The sequence below is a fragment of the Gracilinanus agilis genome, chromosome 2 (genome assembly GCF_016433145.1).
Source record: "Gracilinanus agilis isolate LMUSP501 chromosome 2, AgileGrace, whole genome shotgun sequence".
Lineage (NCBI taxonomy): Eukaryota > Metazoa > Chordata > Mammalia > Didelphimorphia > Didelphidae > Gracilinanus > Gracilinanus agilis.
In genome coordinates, this window is record NC_058131.1 from 75401777 (window position 1) to 75424777 (window position 23001).

The following is a 23001-nucleotide window of genomic DNA, read 5'->3' on the forward strand; positions in this document are numbered from 1 at the left end:
TACATACTTCACTTCTTAGATGCCTCCACTCTTAAACTTAAGAGTTTTCCTGGCTTATCCTTCTATTTTTGTACTTAAATTCTCATATCTGACAAAGTCGTCTAAAGATCTGATTGGTGCATCTTTGTGTTAACAAAATGATAAAATGACATTCTTCTACAGTTCTGACAAATATCTAAAATCAGTAATCATCATTTAACTTTTTTTTAGTTCCAAAAGAAAAGTTCTCCTAGGTTTGAAAGAACACATTTTGTCCACAATTTAAGGAAAAAGTAAAACTTTACAAGAAGTTAGTCAAGTTGGAAAAATAATATGACCAGAAATTTAGTCCATGAAGTACATTCCTACTCACTTCAGAAATAGGGTTTCCTTTCCTGGCCCCCTTCACCCACTTCACAGAATAATTTTCACACAATATGTTGCTGAATGGTGGGAAAGTGACAATTAGATGAATGTAGATGAAATTTAAATGCAGAACTACCTACCATAAAATTTTCATGAGCTAAAGCCTGGGTGGTTATCCAAATCCAGTTCCTTGCATTGTGAAACTTGTATAAAAGACTTCACCCAGTCTGATACTAGCTTAAACCCCTCTGTTAATTCTGTGTAACTTAATTGTAATAAATGCTATATGGTTCTATAACAGCTGTGCTCATGGAAAGGATTTTGTCTCCTCTAACATTGTCGTCCATCATAGAAAGAGTTCAATTTTTTCATCCAATTTTTTTTTAACAAGGGTAGATACGCTTGTGAGTGACAGTTAAATTTGTTGAAGGTATTAAATTGCTAATGCTAATGCATTTTACAATCTTCTGAACTGATTTAATATATTAGGCTGCCACTCAAAGTCATAATAAACAATGCTACGCTCTTAGTTGAAAATCATTCTGTCAGGTTGGGCGGCTTTCTCAAATGGCCTCCGCTGCTCTGAGTTTACAAACACATTTTTATTTCTCCATAGGCTGCGCCACAAATATACATGCACACACAATGACATAAAGACTTCAATTTGCATCTTCTGTCACACCATTCTGAACTAACACCTGGTTTGTGATCTCCCTGGCTGGGAAGTAATTCCTCACTCAGGTAGGGGAGAGGAGCTATTTTACCAAAAAGAAAGACATTTAAAACATATTATCATATAATTCCAAATCATTTTGTACATCTCAGTTATTGTTTTCGTGCTTTCTATTATACACAGCAGACATCGCAATATTTGGCAGAGGATACACATCTAATACTGAGAAGCTGCAGCAGCTCTGTGATTGAGACATAAGGAAAAAAAAACCAAACCAAAAAAAAACAACACAAACACTGCTTATTGGGATTGATATCGGTCAACAGGTAGTCAGCTGTTACATTTTGCTTGTTTAAAAAGAGAAGACTCCTCTGATTTTAAATATAATGAAAGTCTTTTTTCTGAGAAAAACTTGAGGAGTTTTAGAGATCCCTGGATTTGGAGTCAAGAAGACTTGTGTTCAAATCCTACCTTGGATATTTACCAGCTGTTTAACTTGGAGGATATAATTTAACTTCCTTCAACCAAAGTTTCTACATCTATTGAATCAGGGTAATATCATTTTGTTCCCAGTGAGGTAAGAGGAAAAAATAAGATAAAAATGTTAAAACTGTTGTAAATCTGAAAATGCTATATCTATTTAGTGATCATCACAATTATTACAGTTATCAGTTATTCAGTTTTATTATTATCAGTTATTCAGTTACTTATGCTACTTGTAATTAGGTTAATAATATATTTTTGGCATCATGGTGTATGGATAATGAGTTGGTAAGACTTGGGTTCAAGTCAGATTTCTGTCACATAGTGTCTGTGTTTCCCTGGGTAAGTTGATTAGCTTTATAATGGTCCTGGAAACTGAACTATAGAGTTGGAAAGTAGGTATTCATTTGTTCAGATAAAGGTAGGTACCCTAGGAAAGTTTTTCAATATCAATGAAACCATGGGTCTGGTGCAAAACACACACACACACACACACACACACATCCCTTTCTTAAAGAAAAATATTTTATAACTCAACAATTCCATTCTTCATCTATGTTGAGAATATACTTAAATAAGAAAGCCCTAACATCTAATTCTGATGTCTAGGATAAGAATCACACAGCTGTGGCAGAAAATCAGCTTCATGGATATTGATGTGAAATTAATTCAAGAAGTAATTACATTCAAGAAATTAGTTCAAGAAGTAAGGAGAATTTCATTGAGCAGGAAAAGGCATAAATCACTATAGTGTCTTCATATCTGCTAGAGGAAAACATAGGTTAAATTTCTGCAACCCCAAAATTTGGTTACCTGGGGCATAGATTCAGTCACAGGTCCTAGTTATTGTGCTATCAAATGGGCCACTTCACTTCAGAAGACTCAAATAAAGGAATTAATGAGTTCTAACAACTTTATTCAAACTTTTATAAATCAGAAGACAAGGGAACCTTTTAAAATATGTTTATATTTGATTGTTACATTAAAATTCCCAGATTTCTCCTCCTCTCTTTCCCCTCCCTGTACTAGAGAAGGCATCATTTGACTCAGATAAATACACACACACACACACACACACACACACACACACACATATATATGTCAGTTCTTTATTTGGAGGTGGACATACACAAGTCATTCTTCAAACAATATTTCTGTTGCTAGATATTGTGCTCCTTGATTCTACTCATTTCAATTAAATATTGATCTTATATTCAAGGCCTTTCACAGATTTATACCCTTTTCCATAACTGTATGTAAATGAAATGGCTAAGACAGACAGGAATCTTCGTTAGGCAGAACACAGCAATTGCTTTTAATATCTCAGTATATTTTTGGATTATTCCTTGATATTTATTAAAAGAGATAAAAATACTTTGTGTGTGAGTATATACACTTATGTATGTATGTATGTATGTATATATACACACACACATTGGAGATTTTCCCTTATTATTTATTAATTTTTTCCCTTATTATTTATTAAAAGAGGTTAAAAAAACATAAACACATAGAAGCACACATTAGGGATTAAACCACCTACCTCAACAAAAAAGTGTCATCAACTCTAGTTCGATTTCTCTCATGATTTCCTTCTGTATTAAGAAAACTAGACAATGGAATTGACATTCATAATTATGTTACCTAACCACTATAAAATCATCAAGAAAGGAAGACACATGTTCAGACACCAATTTTGATATTCCTTAGCCATGAGAACATGGTTAGATATTTAAGCTCTATCAATCTGTTTCCTTCTCTGTAAATGAGTATGATGATACCTGTAGCACCTTCTTCAGATGGTTGTTGCATAAACTGACTGAACAAATGAAATGAATGAATGAAAATGAAATAATGTAAGGACAAAACAGCAGTTTAAAAATCACAAATAAACTATTATTTCATTCACCAGAGGTCTGTCTTGCTAACTCGTCTAATTTATACATAGAAACAATTACTAATATTGCTAAAAAATCTAGTCTAGTTGAAAAAAGAATAAAATATGGATCAAGATCTTGAGGTTCAGTTTTTCTGTAAAATGGTATGATTCAAATAAGACATATATAAGCTTCAGTTTCATAATTTATATAATAGAGGAGGAAGGAAAAAGTAATTTCTGCTGTCGCTTCCAGCTCTCATAGTCTTTGATTATATAAATCCCAGATAGTTGTATGTAATTTTCAACTAAATGCTGATTCTATAAAGACTTCATAGCAGGAGGAGATTGCAGACTTGGTATAGTCAGAGAATTCTTCCTAAGGGAGATATTTAATCTAGTTAATATAAGTTAATATCACAAAAGATTAACATTATATAGTTTGGGTTAACATTTTATTCACAATACATAGAAAACAAAGAATATATATCTATATAAACACTTTTTATCTATTTAAAGAGATTATATGATAGATAATAAGTATAGCATATTATGAAAAGATAAAGGAGGAAGGAAGGAAGGGAGGGAGGGAAGAAGGAAGGAAATGAAAGAAAGAATGAAGGAAGTAACAAGGGAACAAAAGAATGACAGAAGGAACAAAGGAAAGGAGAGAGGAATAAAGGAACAGAGGAAGGAATGAAGGAATGAAGTAAATATGAGTTCATCTCAATAGTAAGATTTTTCATCCCAACTCTTTTCAGCTCAGCTTTCACTTTTCTATTTTGAAAACCTGAGAGCATGAATTCTGACTGGAGAAACTTGACAACTCATGGTTGTCCCTATATCCTGATGATTGTGATCATCCTATTGTCATATTTTAGTCCTTTTTCATATAAATATGATTATCCTCCAAAAGGTCAAGGCTCATCTTTCTTATGTCTGAAACTCTGCTATCTATTACTATTCTGCTTTTCAAATGCTTTCTAATATTATCTCTTTACCTCTGTGCTCTAAACTTGAGGTTAGCAAATTAGGGTCTAAAGGTCAAATTCAGTTCATTGACTATTTCTGAAGGCCCATATGCTAAGAATATTGTTTAATTTTAAAAAATTAAAATAAAGTTTTATTGGGACAAAATCAGGATAACCAGCTCATTTACATACATATTACTATGGCTGCTTTTGAAGTACAGTGAATGAGTTGTGTATTTGCAACAAAATTTAAGTGTGATACTCTCATTGCTTCATTATACTTCTCAGATCATGACACAATAATTTATAGAGTTATAATTTGACAGCATTTTGAGTGACATTTGTATCATTATAGCATGACATTTTTAATTACCAATGCATATTGATCTTGTCAGAAAAAGAATGAGAGAAAATATTATATAACATTCTTTTAGCTCAAGGTCAAGATTGAAGTATCTCTCAATAATAACTCCCCTCAATCACTATTCTTAAAAAAGTGAACATTTTTTTTCAAATTAGCTTTGCTGCAGACCTGATATTGTTTCTTAATGAATCAAACTAAAATTATGGTGTGAAATGTGGTTTATGAGACTAATCTGTTGGTAAACAATTCAATGACAGGTAATGTTATCTGAAACGCAAATAACATTAAGCAGTATTTTACAATTTCTAGGCTGTCAACAGTTAAAACAAGTGCAATATCCATTCCAATGCAATCAGATTTATTTTGAGAACTCAAACTACAGTTCTGGCAGAATTTTTTTTACATATTTCAAAATTCATTTAGTTATGCAGATAAATAGCTTCCATTTTCAATTGGATGTATTTAATTTGCAATGTAATCATACCCTAAAAAGGTTTAGAGAAAAAGTCTAGAGAAGAATATAATAGAACCTTTCCTTCCATTTGATGAATTTGTCCAATTAAAATTATATACTCATAGATTGATATCAATAGGCAACTGTATTTATTGTATGAAAAGACAGTTTCAAAAATGAAACATAAAATTTAATTACAGAGAATTAACAAAAGAAAATTAAGAATCAGTTTTATAGGGAGTTTTAACTTTGAACGCCATATAAGTGAAATGTTATCCTCTCAAAATTCAATGTTTTCATGAGTAGATCTGTACTACAAAAAAACTGCTTTAATTTTATTCTTATATGTTTAATTTCATCCATAAAAATGTATTGAATTTTCTTCTCTTTTGTCAAATAAGTACTTATATAATTTCCCTAATTTTTGCTCTTGACTTGAAAAATCTGAAATGTAAATCATCTGCCCCTTTTCAAAAAGATTTAAAAAATGTGATATGTCCCTTTCCTCTTAAGAATTCAGTAGTTTAACTCTTCTGTACATTTACTTATGACAATGTCTATATTTTCTACCTTCCTTTTCTTTTCCTATTGAAATATTACCCACCTTTTAAAACTCATATTAAATGATACCCCTTTAATTAAGCCTTTCTTTGCAAAGAAAGACTGCAATCACATAGTGAATACTATTATGCACTGCTGTAAAATTCTGACTTTATTTAATATTATTGTCTTGTAACTTTGTATTTATGTGAATGTGTGTATATGGGCTCCATCTCTCTCAGTTTTCTATCACTACAAGGACAATGCCATACAAACTTTGTATTATATAATCTACATATCACATTTAATTTTTCTGAAGATGAAAAAGAAGTTTGTTGAACAAATATTCAAAACAATTTTATTATTTTATAGATAGATGGTGAGGGAGATTGAGTTAAGGGCTCAGAGTGAGAAAGACTTATTTCAAATGTAGCCTCTAATACTAGCTGTAACACTGCATAAGTCACTTAACTTCTGCTTTCCCAAATTTTCTCATAAGTAACATGAGGATTATAATAGCACCTGCCTCCCAGAGCTGTTCTGTGCATCAAATGAGTTAATAATGTTAAAGCAGTTAGTGTGATGCGGTGGAGAGAGTGCTAGACTCATATTTTAGAGGATATGAATTCAAATCCAACCTCAGACATTTATCGTGTTACCTTCATGAGTCACTTAATCCTGTTTGCCTCAGTTTTCTAGTCTATAAACTGATCTGGAGAAGGTAATATCCAACCACACCAGCATCTTTATCAAGAAAACCCAAAAATGTGGTCACAGAGAGTGAGATATGACTGATTGACTAAATAACAAAATAGTGCCTGGCATATAGTGAATGCTATACAAATGCTAGCTATTATTAGTAATAATTATTATCTGGAATGTATGCGTTTGCTCTGTGGACGTGTTTGTATGTGCATTTGTACACTTATATGTATATTTGTGTGTATGTAACAAGGGACCACTAATAAAAGAAGAATATCCTCAGAATGTGAAGTAAGCTCTAATTGCTTATGGAAATAAATGATGAAGCAGAAATTATAATCCTGGTCCTCTACTTTAACACATACAACATCCATATATGTTATTATTTCAGTATTAAAGCTTTTCAATTAGATAGTATAGTGGATAGATTTTGGGATACAAAGTCAGGAAGACGTGTTCAAATACTAATTGAGACACTAACTAGTTGTTTCCTGTTGGTAAGTTACTTAGTAATATTCATAAAGTGATGAAGAAAAGTCTTCTATTTATAGGAAGTGAGCATGTATACAAACTTCTCCCCAATAAAAGGGGCTTCAGCCCTCTACACTGTCTCTTTGTAGTTGGGAACAAAGGGTACCAATATTGCCTCTGTGGTGTAGCTATTCTTTTCTCTACTTAGTGGAATGAAAGTTGGAAATGTGAGCTTGGAAAGGTCAGAAAAACAATTAAAGTTTTCCAAAAGCCATAGCCTCCATAGCCCTTAGCAGTGACCTGCTTGACCCAGCTCAGCAGCAGAGATGTGATATCCTGTAAGAAAGGTAGGAACACTATTGTATACATGGAAGTAAACGAAATGATTGGAGGAAATGTTTTTAGCAATTGTTCTAAATTTAAGCCAAATCTCCCCAGGGACCAAGATAATATAGGAGAGAATGTGCCAGAGTTAAGGGAAATGTTTTTTGGTTTTTGTTTGTTTATTTTTAGTTTTATTTCTGCTCTATATTTTTAGCAAATATTCTTTTGTAAAGTTTATTCATGTTAATTTTTTATGATGTGAAGGAAATAACTGGTTATATAGATAACACAGAGTGGTATTCACTAATATTGATATTGAGATTTAAGTTGATGATTTATGTTGAAGGAACACTGAAAAGAAAGATCAAGCTGATAGCATCAGCAAGACCTTACCCGTTGTCTCCTAGAGATCTGATTTGAGAAGATCAGTGCGAATTGTGATAAAGAACCTGAGAAACCTTAAAGATGAGTGCATGTATGGATGCATAAATATTTGAATATATGTACACCTAGCATACATGTATTATTATAGTGGACTGATCTGCATTCAGAACCCACTTCAAGTACTTACTATATGGTCATGGGCAAGTCACTTGACCTCTTTTTATCTCAGATTTCCCTTCTGCAAAATGAGGTGATGGGCTCATTGTCCTGTAATATTCCTTCCATCTCTAAATTATTGAAAGTCATATGACAAGAGGCAGTAAATAAACTAGTCTGTGTATAGCCCTGAGTTGCAATATAGCCCAAGACACTTCCAGGGTATATGACCCTAAGAAAGTCATTTAGTTTCCAATAGCCTTAATTTCCTCATCTGGAAGTTTTTTTTTATAATAGTGCATGCCTCATAAAGCTTACGTGAGGATAATGTATATGTAAAATATTTTTTTTTAAATCTTAAAGGGATGTATAATGATAGTAATTATTACCAATTAATATACAAATGAATAGAAATATAGGAATAATTCCTGAATACCTATGAATTGCAGATTTTAAATGGATCTAAAAACATTTACTGAGCTTGAATTGTCAGTGAAATTCTCTTTATAAAATTTTTCATTATATAGAAAAATTAAACTGAAGCTATGCAATAGTAATTACTTGCCAATGGTTCTACAAGGTATAAGAAATATAGCTCAGGTTTTTATATCCCAAATTCAAGGTTGCCTCCTTTATACCCAACTTACCATTACCAAGTGGATTCAAATGGACCTTAGATTTAATATCCAGGAAAGGGAATTGTTTAAGGGTCAAAAAATGAGTTTTCCTCCTGTACTGAAGAATTAGAAGTATTAATGTCCAATAGCTACATATCTGTATCCAGTATTGTGTTATTAGAATTTTGTACCCCAGGACTGTGTTTCCTAGGATCCCATTTTCATCCTTACATTACATCCTTATGTTTTGGAGTTAAGTTTCTCTCTCAATTTTTGCTTTTGCAGTCCTGTAATCTTGTCTTTACTCAAGTTTTACTCTCTTGTCTTAGTATTTCCTCTACTCCAAGTGATTATTAATCTTATAAAATATAATACTTGGAGTTATTGGATATTAATTTTAATCTTACATTTCTGGCAACCAGAGAAATTGGAAAAATAATTTTCAATTTTCTTTTAAGAAAGTCTTTGAGGGGAGCAGCTGGGTAGCTCAGTGGTTTGAGAGCCAGGCCTAGCAACAAGAGGTCCTAGGTTCAAATCTGACCTCAAAACACTTCCAAGCTGTGTGACCCTAGGCAAGTCACTTAACCCCTATTGTCTACCCTTACTACTCTTCTGTCTTGGAGCCAATACACAGTATTGACTCCAAGATGGAAGGACGGAAGGTAAGGGTTAAAAAAAAGAAAGCCTTTGAGTAATAAATAGGGAGTAGATAAATTTTGCAAAGCTGTGTTTCTCTCCTGCCATTTTGTTTTTGTTTTTGTTTTTTTTGCCAGCCACTTCACCCACCTACCCTCTTTCCTTTGAGCAACTTAACTTGGGACTCCTTGCTGAAAGGGATAAGCCTTTGCCTCCAGAGCTCTGCTGATCCACCAAAGTTTCTTGAAGGAGGGTGAGATCCAAAGTCCCCTTTCCCTTGCTTGGTGTGGCTTCCCAAACCAAGTTTTTTTTTTCCTATCCATCCCAACACCAGCCTGGCTAATGCAGGGGGGCTTCCATGCTCCTGGCTGTGGAGGAGGGCACTGAGGCATCACAAGGTCACTGGTTTTACCCTGTGGGAGGGGGCAAACGATGGAACTATTTTCCCAAACCTTCCTTGTGAGGCTTTTACTCCTAGTTAGTGCATAGCAGGGCAGAGCCACCTACAGACAGGAAGTAGAGATTGCAAGCATGGCCCAGTTTCATGCCTATCTCAAAAGCTCCTGTTTCTGGAGAGCCCTCCTGAGTTCATGCAAATTATAGCTTTAGGATGTTTTTTTTTTTCCTTAATTCTGTTCCTGAGTGTTCTTGTATTGATAGGATACCTTGCAGATGATAGCTTGAGTAATCTCCCTACACCCCTTGCCATTTTGGCCTGTCCAGTCTCTGCACCACATCCAATATGGGGTTTGTCCACACTATGCACAGTCCATGTATGGGGAACCTTGGAAGTGTGACCAAAGGAATCTATATGGATGATGATACTTGGGAGGGTAAGGAACCCTAAATAATCTGGAGGTGAGTTGTAAGCCTTTTCAGACCTCATTGCCTAATTGATTTTAACTGTTTGAGTTTGTTCCCCTCCAAATAGTGAAGAAGTCTCTATAATGTGGCTATTGGACTAGGAGAAAAGGACTCTTGAATTCACTGACTGTATCCTATAACATATATTGTATTTGCTGATTGTTTCTTTTAAGATTTAATTTTGTTTTTTAAGTTCACATATTAATCTAATCTAACATCTTCTGTTATATTAAGTCATTTTTAGCTACAATGTTTTGGCCATTAGCTATATGTGCTATTACATTGTCTTCATTTGTACCTTCCCCTATGACTGAACTGAAGAAAATACCATTGTAAAAATCCAGAAACAACTTGCTCCAACCCTTTTTCGTGGCAAAACTATATGTCCTTGTAGATGCTGGGTTTGTCAACAGATTTATCAAGATCATATATTGCCTAAACAACCTTTTGTTCTTTTTTTGCTTTTGTTAATTGTTACATAGATGATGATGGATGGACTCCATCAAACTCATTACAAGTTGTAGAAAACATTTGGAGAATTTAATGACCTAAAAATTTAAATTGATTTTAAGGGGTCTTCAGAAGTGATTTTCAGATATCTAGTAGCACCACTACCTTTGACTAATCATTTGCTTGCCTTTGAGTTGTTTCTAACAAGAAGTAAAGATCCATTTAATAGTTGAAGTGAAGTGTAAAAGCATTATTTTATTACCTTTGTATGTTACCTCTACTTAGCTGATACAGTATGTTATAGATTCTGAATTGTATATATGTATATATAATTTTTCTCAATTTTTTTATTATTCTATTCCCTTGTATGTGCAATAGAGTATTTGAGTTTTCTTTCTTCTCTCTTATTTTTTGTATTCAAAGCACATTTACCAGTATTAATGTTTTTTGTTTGGCTTTTTTTTTTGCACTAGGGTAAGTTTAAAATGTTCATTAGCCCTATTGTCAATGCATACGCAAAAGCTTTAGGCTATGGAAACCTGCCATTGATTGTTAAATATTATGGGACTTTGCTTTAATGATCGTGTCTGTTTCCAGGAGAAGGTAGCACAAAAGAGCCAAGTTAACTTGCATATTGCCAACGAGCACAAGGTCAAAGACATCAACCAATCCTGGCAGGATTGATGAGATTTGGTGCCAAGAAATAGGACTTGAACTTGTTTGAGGTTCAAGGTTGCAGCTATTTTACATGCATCAGATGCAGATCTTCTCCATGCCACATTCTAACAAATAATGAAGGTTGGCTACCATGCTGGTGCCCCCATCCCTGAGAACAAAGGTAAAATCAGATCAGGAAATGCTGTTTCCCATCTGCTTCAAAATCCCTTTTTCCCATCTTTCATAGTGTGGCAATTTTCTATAGTCCTGGTTGCTGATTGGGTACATATATAATTGCTACTATAGGCTTGTGGGACATAATTCACTTTAATCAGAACCAATTCAAGGACCTCTTATAGTTTTGTTTTTTCTTATTTTCGAATTTTTATGCAGAAGACTTTGACATTTTATGTTTCATCCAGAAGTTACTTTTTCTCTTTTATTTGGTTGTTTGATGTGTTTGATTTTCTTTTGACAATTGATTCATATATCTCATAACTCAGCCATGTATCCCTAGGTGATTTGTGTGTTTGTCAACACCCTCCTCAGGGGGATTGTATTATTGTCCTATAATGCAAAGTTTAAATTCTTTTGAAAGTAGTTTTAAGATAAGAAATTTGCTACCTCCCCAAATCCAGAAAGTGAACTGTTTGGAGAAGGCACCATGAAGATGCCTTCAGAGACTACAAAAGATCCACGGTAAACTTTGGGGTGTGGTAATTTGAATTGTGGGGGGTTGAACAAATTTGTTTTGAATGTATACTTTTATGTCAAAGGGAACTGTCCCCAAATTGGATTTTTGTCAATGTAACAATAATTGGTTTTGTTCTTTTACTCTTTTTTCCCTTATCCCCAAATTATTGTAATTTCCCCTTAGAAATTGCAATGTTGTATGTACTTCTAGTTGAAGATCTTTTAAGTTCGTTATGTGTTGTGATTCCATGGGGAATCTAGGTATGTAAATCTGGGAGATTTCTACACACTCGTTTTCCATAGGAATCACAGGGGGGATTGTGTAGTTAGAATTTTGTACCCCAGGACTATGTTTTCCAGCATCCCACTTTTGTCCTTACATTATGTCCTTACATTTTGGAGATAAGTTTCTGCAACCCCACCCTCTCTTTCCTCTCCAGCTTCTGTGGTCCAGTAAACTTATCTTTACTCAGGCTTTACTCCCTTGTTTTTCTATTTCCTCTACTTCAAGTGAGTATTAATAAATCTTATTAAATATAATACTTGGAGTTATTGAATATTAATTTTAATCTTACAGTATTATAACAAAGACAAAGTGCCCTAAGCATACAATTTCTTATGTTCGTTTTTTTTTTTTTTTGCATGAGTAACTTTATACATTTGCTTTGTAGTCATGTCAGGTTCTTGGAATATTTAGCTGAAAATCAGGCAGATATCTGTGTTAAATTCTTTATAACTTTAAGAGGTACAGTGAAGGTTTGTTTTGTTTCTGTGATAATGTGCTTACTCTACTATAAATTATAACCAATCAATGAACACAAAAAATACTTATTAAACCCCTACTATATGCCAAGCACTCTGCTAAGGGATTTCAACACAAAAAAAGAGGCAAAAGACAACTACTGCCAACAATAAGTTCATGTGCTAAGTGAGATCACTGAAAAACAAACAGAATATAAATAAGCAAAATATTTCTAACTTCTACCTGATGAATGTATCTCTCTCTGGTGAATGGAGAACAGAACAAAGAAGGGTTACAGTTTCTGGAATGTTAAATTAGATTTTTTTAAAATAGGGCCAGAAAATATGATCTTATATTATCATTTATTATTCCTTTTCCCAACTTACTATTTATTTTTATCTTAGTTCTACAAATCCCATGGAATCACTGGGCACTGAGAGCTAATTCAGAAATTACTGCCATATTGGCCATCAGTCAGTTTTTTTTCAATTATGACAATTTTTTTTGCTCAATTTTTTGTATCATATTATTCTAGATGTACAGCCTTACAGTTTTTCCAACTTTGAAAGCAATCATTTATATTTTGTTATTGTGGGGGGGAAGTGAGGAAGTGAAGGGAGGAAGGTAGGAAGATTGGAAGAAGGAGAGAGGAAGGTAGGAGGAAGGGAAAGGAAGGTAGGAGGAAGGGAAAGGAAGGTAGGAGGAAAGGAAAGGAAGGTAGAGGTCCCCAGCCCTGGCGGGGCTCTTCAGGGACTCAATAAATGATCAGAGAACAACTTTAGGATTAAGAATAGCTAGATTTTATTTAGATTAAGAAACGGAGGTCCAGGGAAAACTAGGAGGTAGGAAGAAAGGGAAAAAGGCACCAAGAGAGAGATCAGGGTCTCAGGGTAGAGAGCAGAGCTTCTAGGATGGAGAGATGAGCTTCCAGCATGGAGAGCACTGCTTCCAGAGTTGAGAGAGAGAGAAAAGGTGCCAAAATTTCCCTTTTATACTTTCTCTGATACTTCCCACAATGGAAGTGGGAGTTGTTAGGGGAAGTTGTAGCAGAGAGAGTCCTGGGAGACATAGTATTCCTGGTCTTAGAATAATTCCAAATGACACATTATAGAAAACAATGGAAACAAATTAATACTCATAAACTTAGGAATTACATTAAAATATGATATGGCAGCATATTATTACATTACACTTAAAGTCATAAAGATTATTGCTTTTTTATAGAATAACAGATTATTGTAATTGAATTTGGTATATATTGATCTGTAGGCACAGTGCCTCAGCAAAATTCCTGTAGTAAACAATATGATTAGGAAGGCATATCCTTCCCTACTCTACTGATTTTTTCCCCTGAGAGATTTATATATTTTGAAACATTTTTGTTTCACATAGCATGGAGATTATCAATATGTGGTATGATAATAGCAATTAAAATAATGGTTCTTGAGAGGTTTTTTATTTTGTTTTGTTTTCCTGAATCAGTGTCATAACTGAGCTATTGTAATCAATAATTCAGCCTGAGATAATGCTCTTTTTATAGTATAATGTATAGGTTGATTTTTCCATAATATTTTGAAGTCCATATTTATATAATTTTGTTATTCGTTAAGCTGGGAAAGAAAAGCTCCTGATTTGGAATTCTAGCCATCAGGTCATACTTTGCAAGGCTTTTTTTTCAAAATTATATTTTCAAACTTAAATAGTATAATGCTCATTCTGTACCATTTCATTGCATAACCTAAATTGGTCACTCAGTCCAGGCTCCCTAAGGATAATCCTCCTCTCACTTCTAGTAATGATAATCCAAATCCAAATTTCTATCATAAAAAAGATAGGTCCATTCATTAATATAAATCCCAAGTTAGGACTTACTTATTGACATATTTTGGCCAAATTTATGAGAATGTCTTAATATCATCAACATTGTCATTATTCATCACTATCATCATTGTTATCTTTAAGCCAAGTCTAGTCAACAAAATCTATTAAAAATAAAGTATAACTCTGTTGCTTGTGCTTTCATTCCCATTTCTATTTTTCTTCCTTTTTCCACTCATTTATACCATTATGTTCCACTATATTTCTATTTACTAACATTTGTTGATCATATTTGTGCTCTCTAGAGTGTAAACAGTTATTCCATTTCAGGGAATATACCTTGTGAATTACTATTACTCAGGGAAAAGAATGAGAAGCATAAAATAGAAACACATTTAAACATGTTTTCCCTTCTTAAACACTTCAATTATATTATGTTAAAAGTGAAGCTTGGAAAAGTAATTAATTCCCTTTCTTACACTTGATACCATTCAAATCAAATTGTACATTTTTATAGAGCCCTAGATGAAGTTAGGAGTTGGACTAGGGACTGGTTGAGAAAACAAATTAAACCTTTTTTTTTTTTTTTGAGAATACCTCTGAGGCCAATCTCCAGTTCTAAATTGGGATTCATGGGGGTGGAAATGGATACCTGAATAATTAAGTGGGCCAGCATCTGTCGTGTCATTTCAAGCCAACTGTTTGGAGGGATGGAACCTTTTAAAAGGAAAGATATATTTGAAAAGTGAGGGTTAGGAACACTCTGAAATCACAGAAAATTTTAGAGTCATTTGTTAGAGTGATTGTACGACGAATTTCTCTTTAGTGTACTTTAAATAAAAGCCAGTGCTGTGTACTGGACATAGAATTATTACAAAAGTGAAGAAATCAGTGGTTCAAGTCACACCTCTGACAAATGGGATTTGAATTGTCCTGGGAAAAATCACTTTAGTTATTAGGACTGTAGGTAACTTTGTAAGATAGCAAATTGCAAATGAGGTACCCATCTGCAAAAGTAGAGGGAGTTCTTTAACCTAGCAATTCTCTATATAAACATTGAAGATCTCATTCTTTTTCCAATGTATTCGTATATTTGAAAATTGACTTTTTCATAAGTGTAGTTACTTCCTCCAGTGGGACACATAATTACAAACATTGGTTAATAGTCTATAAATACCTTTGGAAAAGGAAACTGAAAAAGTAAAACATTTTGTAGTAAACATAATTACTGGCATACACAATATTAGCTTGCCTTCAAGGAGCTCTTAAAGGTTCACAAAGAACTTTATATTTTATTTGATCCTCATAACAACCACGTAATTGTTCCCAATTTAAAATGAGGAAACTGAGTCTGAGAGAGGTTGAGTTACTTGCCCAGGGTCATTCAACAAGGAACAATCTATGCCAAGATTTGATCTTAATGCTTCCTAAACCCAAGATTGGTAGTCTATGCATTTTAATACCACCAATCAAAAAGCAAGATTGGGTCTTCATGATATATACAGAGTCCTTCGCTGGAACCTAATGTTTGTACTAATTGGACACCCAAAAGGGACCTGAGTGGGACTTTAATAGATAATTTTAATCACTTCTGAAAGTTTTAAAAATAAAAATTATATGTAGGCAGTCAGGTATACTGATAAAAATCATGAGCAAAGAAGCAGCAGAAAATGGGATCTGAATTCTATTTATGTAACCTACTAATTCAGTTATAATGGGCCTACTGTTTAATCTTTCTGATTTTCTAAAAAATTTTAGTAATTGCAATTAATCACACCAAGAATTATTTGGAAACAAACCTTAATAGATTACAAATATCTGTAATATCAATATTAAAACATTAATATATCAAATCATAGCAACTCATATTTTAAAATATACCTTTAGTAAGTATATTATCCATTAAGCATGCAGTAATCACCTATTATATGCCAAGCATTGTACTAAGTGCTGGAAGTGCAATTTATAGTAAGAAAGATCCTGTTGGCTCTTACCATTAAAGGTAAGGAAATACATAAAAGGAAGCAGGAACGTACGGGCCAGGGAATGAGACACCAGAATATAGCCTTAATCATGACACTTTCTTCTGGGGAGTTGAAATCAGGTAGAGTTGTAGAGGAATGAGGTAAGAGTCCAGTTTTTTCCCTTCTATCAATGAGGTCACTGAGAGTAGTTTAATACTCCTCTCTCCATCCTTCTGATCAGAGAATAGAGGAGGCTAAGGAATATGTCATTGGTCAAGGCTTGAGTTAGCTACACACTCGTGCATTTAGAAGTAATGAACTTATCCTGGAAGGGATATCATACTGAAATCACACAGAACAGAAATTCCAAATGGAGTCATAATTTAATTAGTTCATCAGTCAACATTTGTTCAGCCTATATTACATTCTTCAAATGTATCAGGCACTATGCAAAGTACACAAAGGGAAGAAAGTATAAAAGAAAAGCACTGTCCTTTCAATTAGCTTACATTCTAATGGATGTGTGTGAATTAAATAATTGGAGGACCTCCAATCCAGTTCAATCCTAAGGAGCTGTGTCTACAAGTCTGATGACCTTGAAAGTGCCATAAAGGCCAGGAAGCCAATACAAAGATCTGTGGGAAGAGTTTATTTTTTATTTTTTATTTAATTAATTAATTGAGAATATTTTTCCATGGTTACATGATTCATGTTTTTTTCTCTCCCCTTCTCCCTCCCCCCTACCAGAGCCAATGAGCAATTCTACTGGGTTATATATGTATCATTGTTCAAAACCTGTTTCCAATCATTAATAATTGTAATAGAATGATCATTTAAAGTCAGTATCCCCAGTCATATGCCATCAACTCATGTGATCAAGCAGTTGTTTTTCTTTTGTATTTCTACTCCTACAGTTCTTCCTCTGGATGTGAATGGTGTTCTTTCTCATAAGTCCCTCAGAGTTGTCCTGAACCATTGCATTGCTGCTAGTAGAGAAGTCCATTACATTTGAGTGTGCCACAGTGTATCAGTCACTGTGTACAATGTTCTTCTGGCTCTACTCCTTTCACTCTGCATCAATTCCTGGTGGTCATTCCAGTTCACATGGAATTCCTCCAGTTCATTATTCCTTTCAGCACAATAGTATTTCATCACCATCAGATACCACAAATTGTTCAGCCATACCCCAATCAAAGGGCATCCCCTTATTTTCCAAGTTTTTGCCACCACAGAGAGCAGCTATAAATATTTTCATACAAGTATTTTTTTCTTATTATCTCTTTTGGGTACAAACTCAGCAATGGTATGGCTGGATCAAAGGGCAGGCAGTCTTTTAAAGCCCTTTGGGCATAGTTCTAAATTGCCTTCTAGAATGGTTAGATCATTTCACAACTCCACCAGCAATGCATTAGTGTCCCAATTTTTCCACATTCCCTACAACATTTGTTATTTTCCTTTACTGTCACATTGGCCAGTCTACTAGTTATGATGTGGTACCTCAGAATTGTTTTGATTTTATTTCTCTAATTATGAGGGATTTAGAACACTTTTTCATGCACTTAGTGATAGTTTTGATCTCTTTATCTGAAAACTGCTTATTCATAGCACTTGACCATTTTTTGATTGGGGAATGGCTTGATTTTTTGTACAGTTGATTTAGCTCCTTATAAATTTGAGAAATTAGACATTTGTCAGAGGTTTTTGATATAAAGACTTTTTCTCAATTTGTTGCTTCCCTTCTAATTTTGGTTGATTGGTTTTATTTGTACAAAAACTTTTTAATTAAGTATAATGAGAATTTTCATTTTACATTTTGTAATATTCTCTATCTCTTACTTGGTCTTAGATTCTTTCCTTTCCCCACAAATATGATAGATATACTATTCTTTGTTCACCTAATTTACTTGAAGTTTCCTTCTTTATATTTAAGTCATTTACCCATTCTGAATTTATCTTGGAATAGGGTATGAGATGTTGATCTAAACCTAATCTCTCCCATACTGTTTTCCAATTTTCCGAGTTCTTGTCCCAAAAACTAGGATCTTTGGGTTTATCATACACTATTTTGCTGAGGACATTTATCTCAAGTAGATTCCATTGATCTTTCTTTCTGTCTCTTACCCAGTAACATACTATTTTGATGATCATAGCTTTATAGTATAGTTTAAGAATTGGTACTTCTAGGTCCCCATCCTTCACATTGTATTTTGTTAATTCCCTTGATATTCTTGAAGTTTTGTACTCCAGATGAACATTGTTATAATTTTTTCTAATTCAATAAAAAAGGTTTTTGGTAGTTTGATAGGTATGGCACTAAATAAGTAAATAATTTTGGGTAGGATTGTCATTTTTATTATATCAGCTAATCCTACCCATGAGCAATTAATGTTTTTCCAGTTATTTAGATCTAGTTTTACTTTTGTGGAAAGTGTTTTGTAGTTGCCTTCATATTATCCCTGTATTTGTCTCACCAAATAGATTCCTAAATATTTTATATTGTCTAGTGATTTTAAATGGATTTTTTTCTTTCTAACTCTTGCTGCTGAGTTGTGTTGGAAATATATAGAAATGCTGATGATTTATATGGGTTTCTTTTGTATCCTGAAACGTTATTAAAGTTGTTGATTATTTCCTCTAGCTTTTTAGTTGATTCTTTAGGATTCTTTAAGTAGACCATCATATTATCTGCAAAGATGAAAATTTAGTCTTCTCATTGCCTACTTTAATCCCATTTAATTTCCTTTTCTTCTCTAATTGCCGCTTCTAGGATTTCTAGTAAACTGTTAAATAATAGATAATGGGCATTCTTGCTTCACTCCTGATCTTACTGGGAAGACTTCTAACATCCCCACTGCAGATGATGCTTGCTGATGGTTTTTACATATATACTGTTTATTATTTTTAGGAAAGGCTCATCTACTTCTTTACTTTCTTGTGTTTTCAATAGGAATGAATGCTGTATTTTGTCAAAGATTTTTCTGCATCTATTGAGATAATAATGTGTTTTTTGTTCATTTAGTTGTTGATATGGCCAATTATATGGATGATTTTCCTAATATTAAACCATCCTTGCATTTCTAGTATAAATCCCACCTTATCATAGTGAATAATCCTCATGATCGCTTGCTGGGGTCTTTTTGCTAATATTCTATTTAACATTTTTGCATCAATGCTCATTAGGAAAATTAGTCTATTCTTTGTTTTGTTGTACCTGGCTTTTTAATCAATACCATATTTGGGTCATGAAAGGAATTTGGTAAAACTCCTTATTTTATTATTTTGTCAAATAGTTTGAATAGTACTGGAAATAGTTGTTCTTTAAATGCTTGATTTACTATTAAATCCATCTGGCCCTGGGAATTTTTTTTATGGAGTTCCTTGATGACCTGTTCAATTTCTTTTTCTGAGTTGGGATTGTTTAACTATTCTGTTTCCTCTTTTGTTAATCTGGTCAGTTTATATTTTTGTAAATATTCACCCATTATACCTAGATCATCATATTTTTGTGCCATGTAATTAGACAAAATAGCTTTTAATAATTACCTTAATTTCCTCATCATTAGAGGTGAGGTCACCCTTTTCATTTTGATACTGTTAATTTGATTTTCTTCTTTCTTTTTAAAAATTATATTAACTGGCATTTTATCTATTTTATTTGTTTGTTTTCCAAAGTACCAGCTCCTAGTCTTATTTATTAGTTCAATAGTTATTTTAATTTCAAGTTTATTAATTTCTTGTTTGATTTTTAGGATTTCCAATTTAGTTTTTGTCTGAAGATTTTTAATGTGTACTCTTTCTAGGTTTTTTTTAATCTGTATGCCCAATTCATTGATCTCTTCCCTCTCTGATTTGTTCTTTTATGCATTTAAGGATATAAATTTTCCTCTGAGTATTGCTTTGGCTGCATCCCATAGATTTTAATGTGTTGTTTCCTCATTGTCATTCTCTTCAATGAAATCATTAATTGTTTCTATGATTTGTTCTTTAACCAACCAACCTTGGAGAATCTTATTATTTAATTTCCAGTTAATTTTTATTTGCCTCTCCATGTACCCTTACTAATTAGAATTTTTATTGCATTATGATTTCAAAAAGTTTCATTCATTATTTCTGCTTTTTTGCATTTGTTTGCAATGTTTTTATGCCCTAGTGCATGGTCAATCTTTGTGAATGTATCATGTGCTACTTAAAAGAAGGCTCATGCCTTTTGGTCCCTATTTATTTTTTTACATATATCTTTTAACTCTATTTTTTCTAACATTTCTTTCACATCTCTTACTTCTTTCTTATTTATTTTTGGCTTGATTTATCTAGATATGTTAGAGAAATTTTTATGTCCCCCACTAATATAGGTTTACTATCTATTTCCTCCTTAAACTCTAGTAGTTTCTCCTTTAAAAATCTAGATGCTATATGATTTGTTGCATACTTGTTGATTACTGAGCCTTTTATCAGAATATAATTACCTTCCTTATCTCTTTTAATCAGATCTATTTTTATTTTTATTTTATCAGATATTGTGATTGTGACTCCTGTCCTCTTTTTCTCAGTTGATGTCTAATAAATTTTGCTCTAGCCTCTTAATTTTACCCTGTGTGTCTACCTGTCTTGTGTTCGTTTCTTGTAGACAACATATGATAGGATTTTTGTTTCAAATCAATTATTTTATCTGCTTCCATTTTATGGGTGAGTTCATCCCATTCACATTAAGAATTATGATTGCCACCTGTGTATTCCCCATCATTCTGATTTCCTCTTATAGTTTTGCCCTTTCTTCTTTCACTGTTTCCTTTTACACCAGTGTTTTGCTTTTAATCAGTCCCCCTTTTATCCACCCTTATTTTACTTTCCTTCCCAACCCCTACCTTCTTATTCCCCTCTTATTTTTCTTTAAAATCTATTAGTTGTTCCCCTACCTTTCCCTCCCTTTTAATACTCCCAATCCTATGTCTCTCCCTTGTTATTCCCTCTCAAGTTCCCTGGAAGGTATGATACAATTCTATGCCACAATAGATCTGGCCTCTCTTCCCTCTTAGCACTTATTCCACTGAGAGTAGGTTTAAGTATTACTTATTACCACTCTCTTTCTCCCCTTCATATACTAGTATATTTCCCACCCCATCACCCAACCATGAGCCTCTTATGTGGTATGATTTATCCTACTTTTCTTCTTCCTTTAAGTTTCCCTTAGTACTATCTTCTATCCCCCCTTTTTTACATGTCATTTTAGTAACACAATTTTGTACCACAATTAAATTGTGCTACAATTTAGTACCACAATCTCTGCCTATGAATAATTCTTCTATCTACTATGATAAAAAAAACAATTTTAAGAGTAATAGATATCATTTTTTCTATATTAAATATAAATAATTTAACTTTCCAGAAGCCCTTAATTTTTTTCCCCTCTTGTTTACCATTTTATGGTTCTTTTGAATTTTGTATTTGAACATGAAATTTTCCATTTAGTTCTTGTCTTTTCTGTAGGAATGCTTACAAATCTTCTGTTTTGTTAAATACCCATACTTTCCTAGGAAAGTATATAGTCAGTTTTAATGGTTAGGTGATTCTTGGTTGTAGACCCAATTCCCTTTCCTTCCTGAATATCATATTCCAAACTTTGTAGTCCTTTAGTGTAGAAACTGACAAATTCTGTGTAATCCTGACTATGGTGCCTTGATATCTGAATTGCCCCTTTCTGGCTGCTTGCAATAATTTCTCTTTAGCCTGGAAGCTCTTGAATTTGGTTATTACATTCCTGGGGGCTGTCTTTTGAGGATTTAATGTAGGGGGTGATCTATAGATTCTTTTAATGCCTATTTTGCCCTCTTGTTCAAGAATATCAGGATAGTGTTCTTGGATAATTTCTTGTAATATGATGTCAAGACTTTTATTTTTTCCCCAGGCTTTCAGGGAGACCAATAATTGTCTCTCCTGGATCTGTTTTCTAGGTTTGTTGTCTTTAAAATGCGGTGTTTAATGTTTCCTTCTATTTTGTATTCTTTTGATTTTGCTTTATTAATTCTTGCTGTCTTGTGAGATCATTAGCTTCTACTTACCCAATTCTAGTCTTTAGATACTGATTTTCAGCTATGATCTTTTGATTTTCCTCTTTGGTTTGGTCTATCCTCCTTTTCATGGCTTCCACCAAGTCAATTCTTGTCTCTATTTCTCTTATTACTTCATTTGATTTCTACACCTCTTTTTCCTTGTGAAAAATTTTGTCTTTTAAGCTGTTATTTTCTTTTTTGAATTATTTTCATTTATTTTTCCCACTTTTCTTCCCATTTTTCTTCTATCTTTCTTACTTTGTTCATGAACTCTTTTTTGAGTGTTTACAGAGATTGCAACCAATTTCTATGTGTGTGTGTGTGTGAACTTTGGATGTGTTTGCTTGTTTGTAATCTCTGCTGTAGATTCTGTATTTTGCTCTTTTTCTCCATAGAAATTATCATGAGTCAAAAGCTTTTGCTGCTGCTGCTTATTTATTTTGCTCCTTATAGATTGTGGTTCCTGCATTTCTTACCCTTTGTCTTGCAGGGCTTTGCCTTGCCAGTATCTTCCCTTCCCAGTCAGAAGCCTGAGTGAGGAGGACAGGAAGTTCGTTGTGTAGTGTGTTTTAAAACATTTTGCTCTGAGGCTTTTTTTCCACTCCTTGCTGCCTCTGCTGTGGCCAGTCTTATTTCTGCCCAATCTCTGTGCTCTGCTGCCTAGGCTCCATACTCTTCAGCCTCAGGTCCCAAGTTCCTTGTTAAGGCCTTGCATTGCCCTTGGGGTAAGCTTGTGGTTAGCCAGCCACAGAGAATTTAGTGATTGT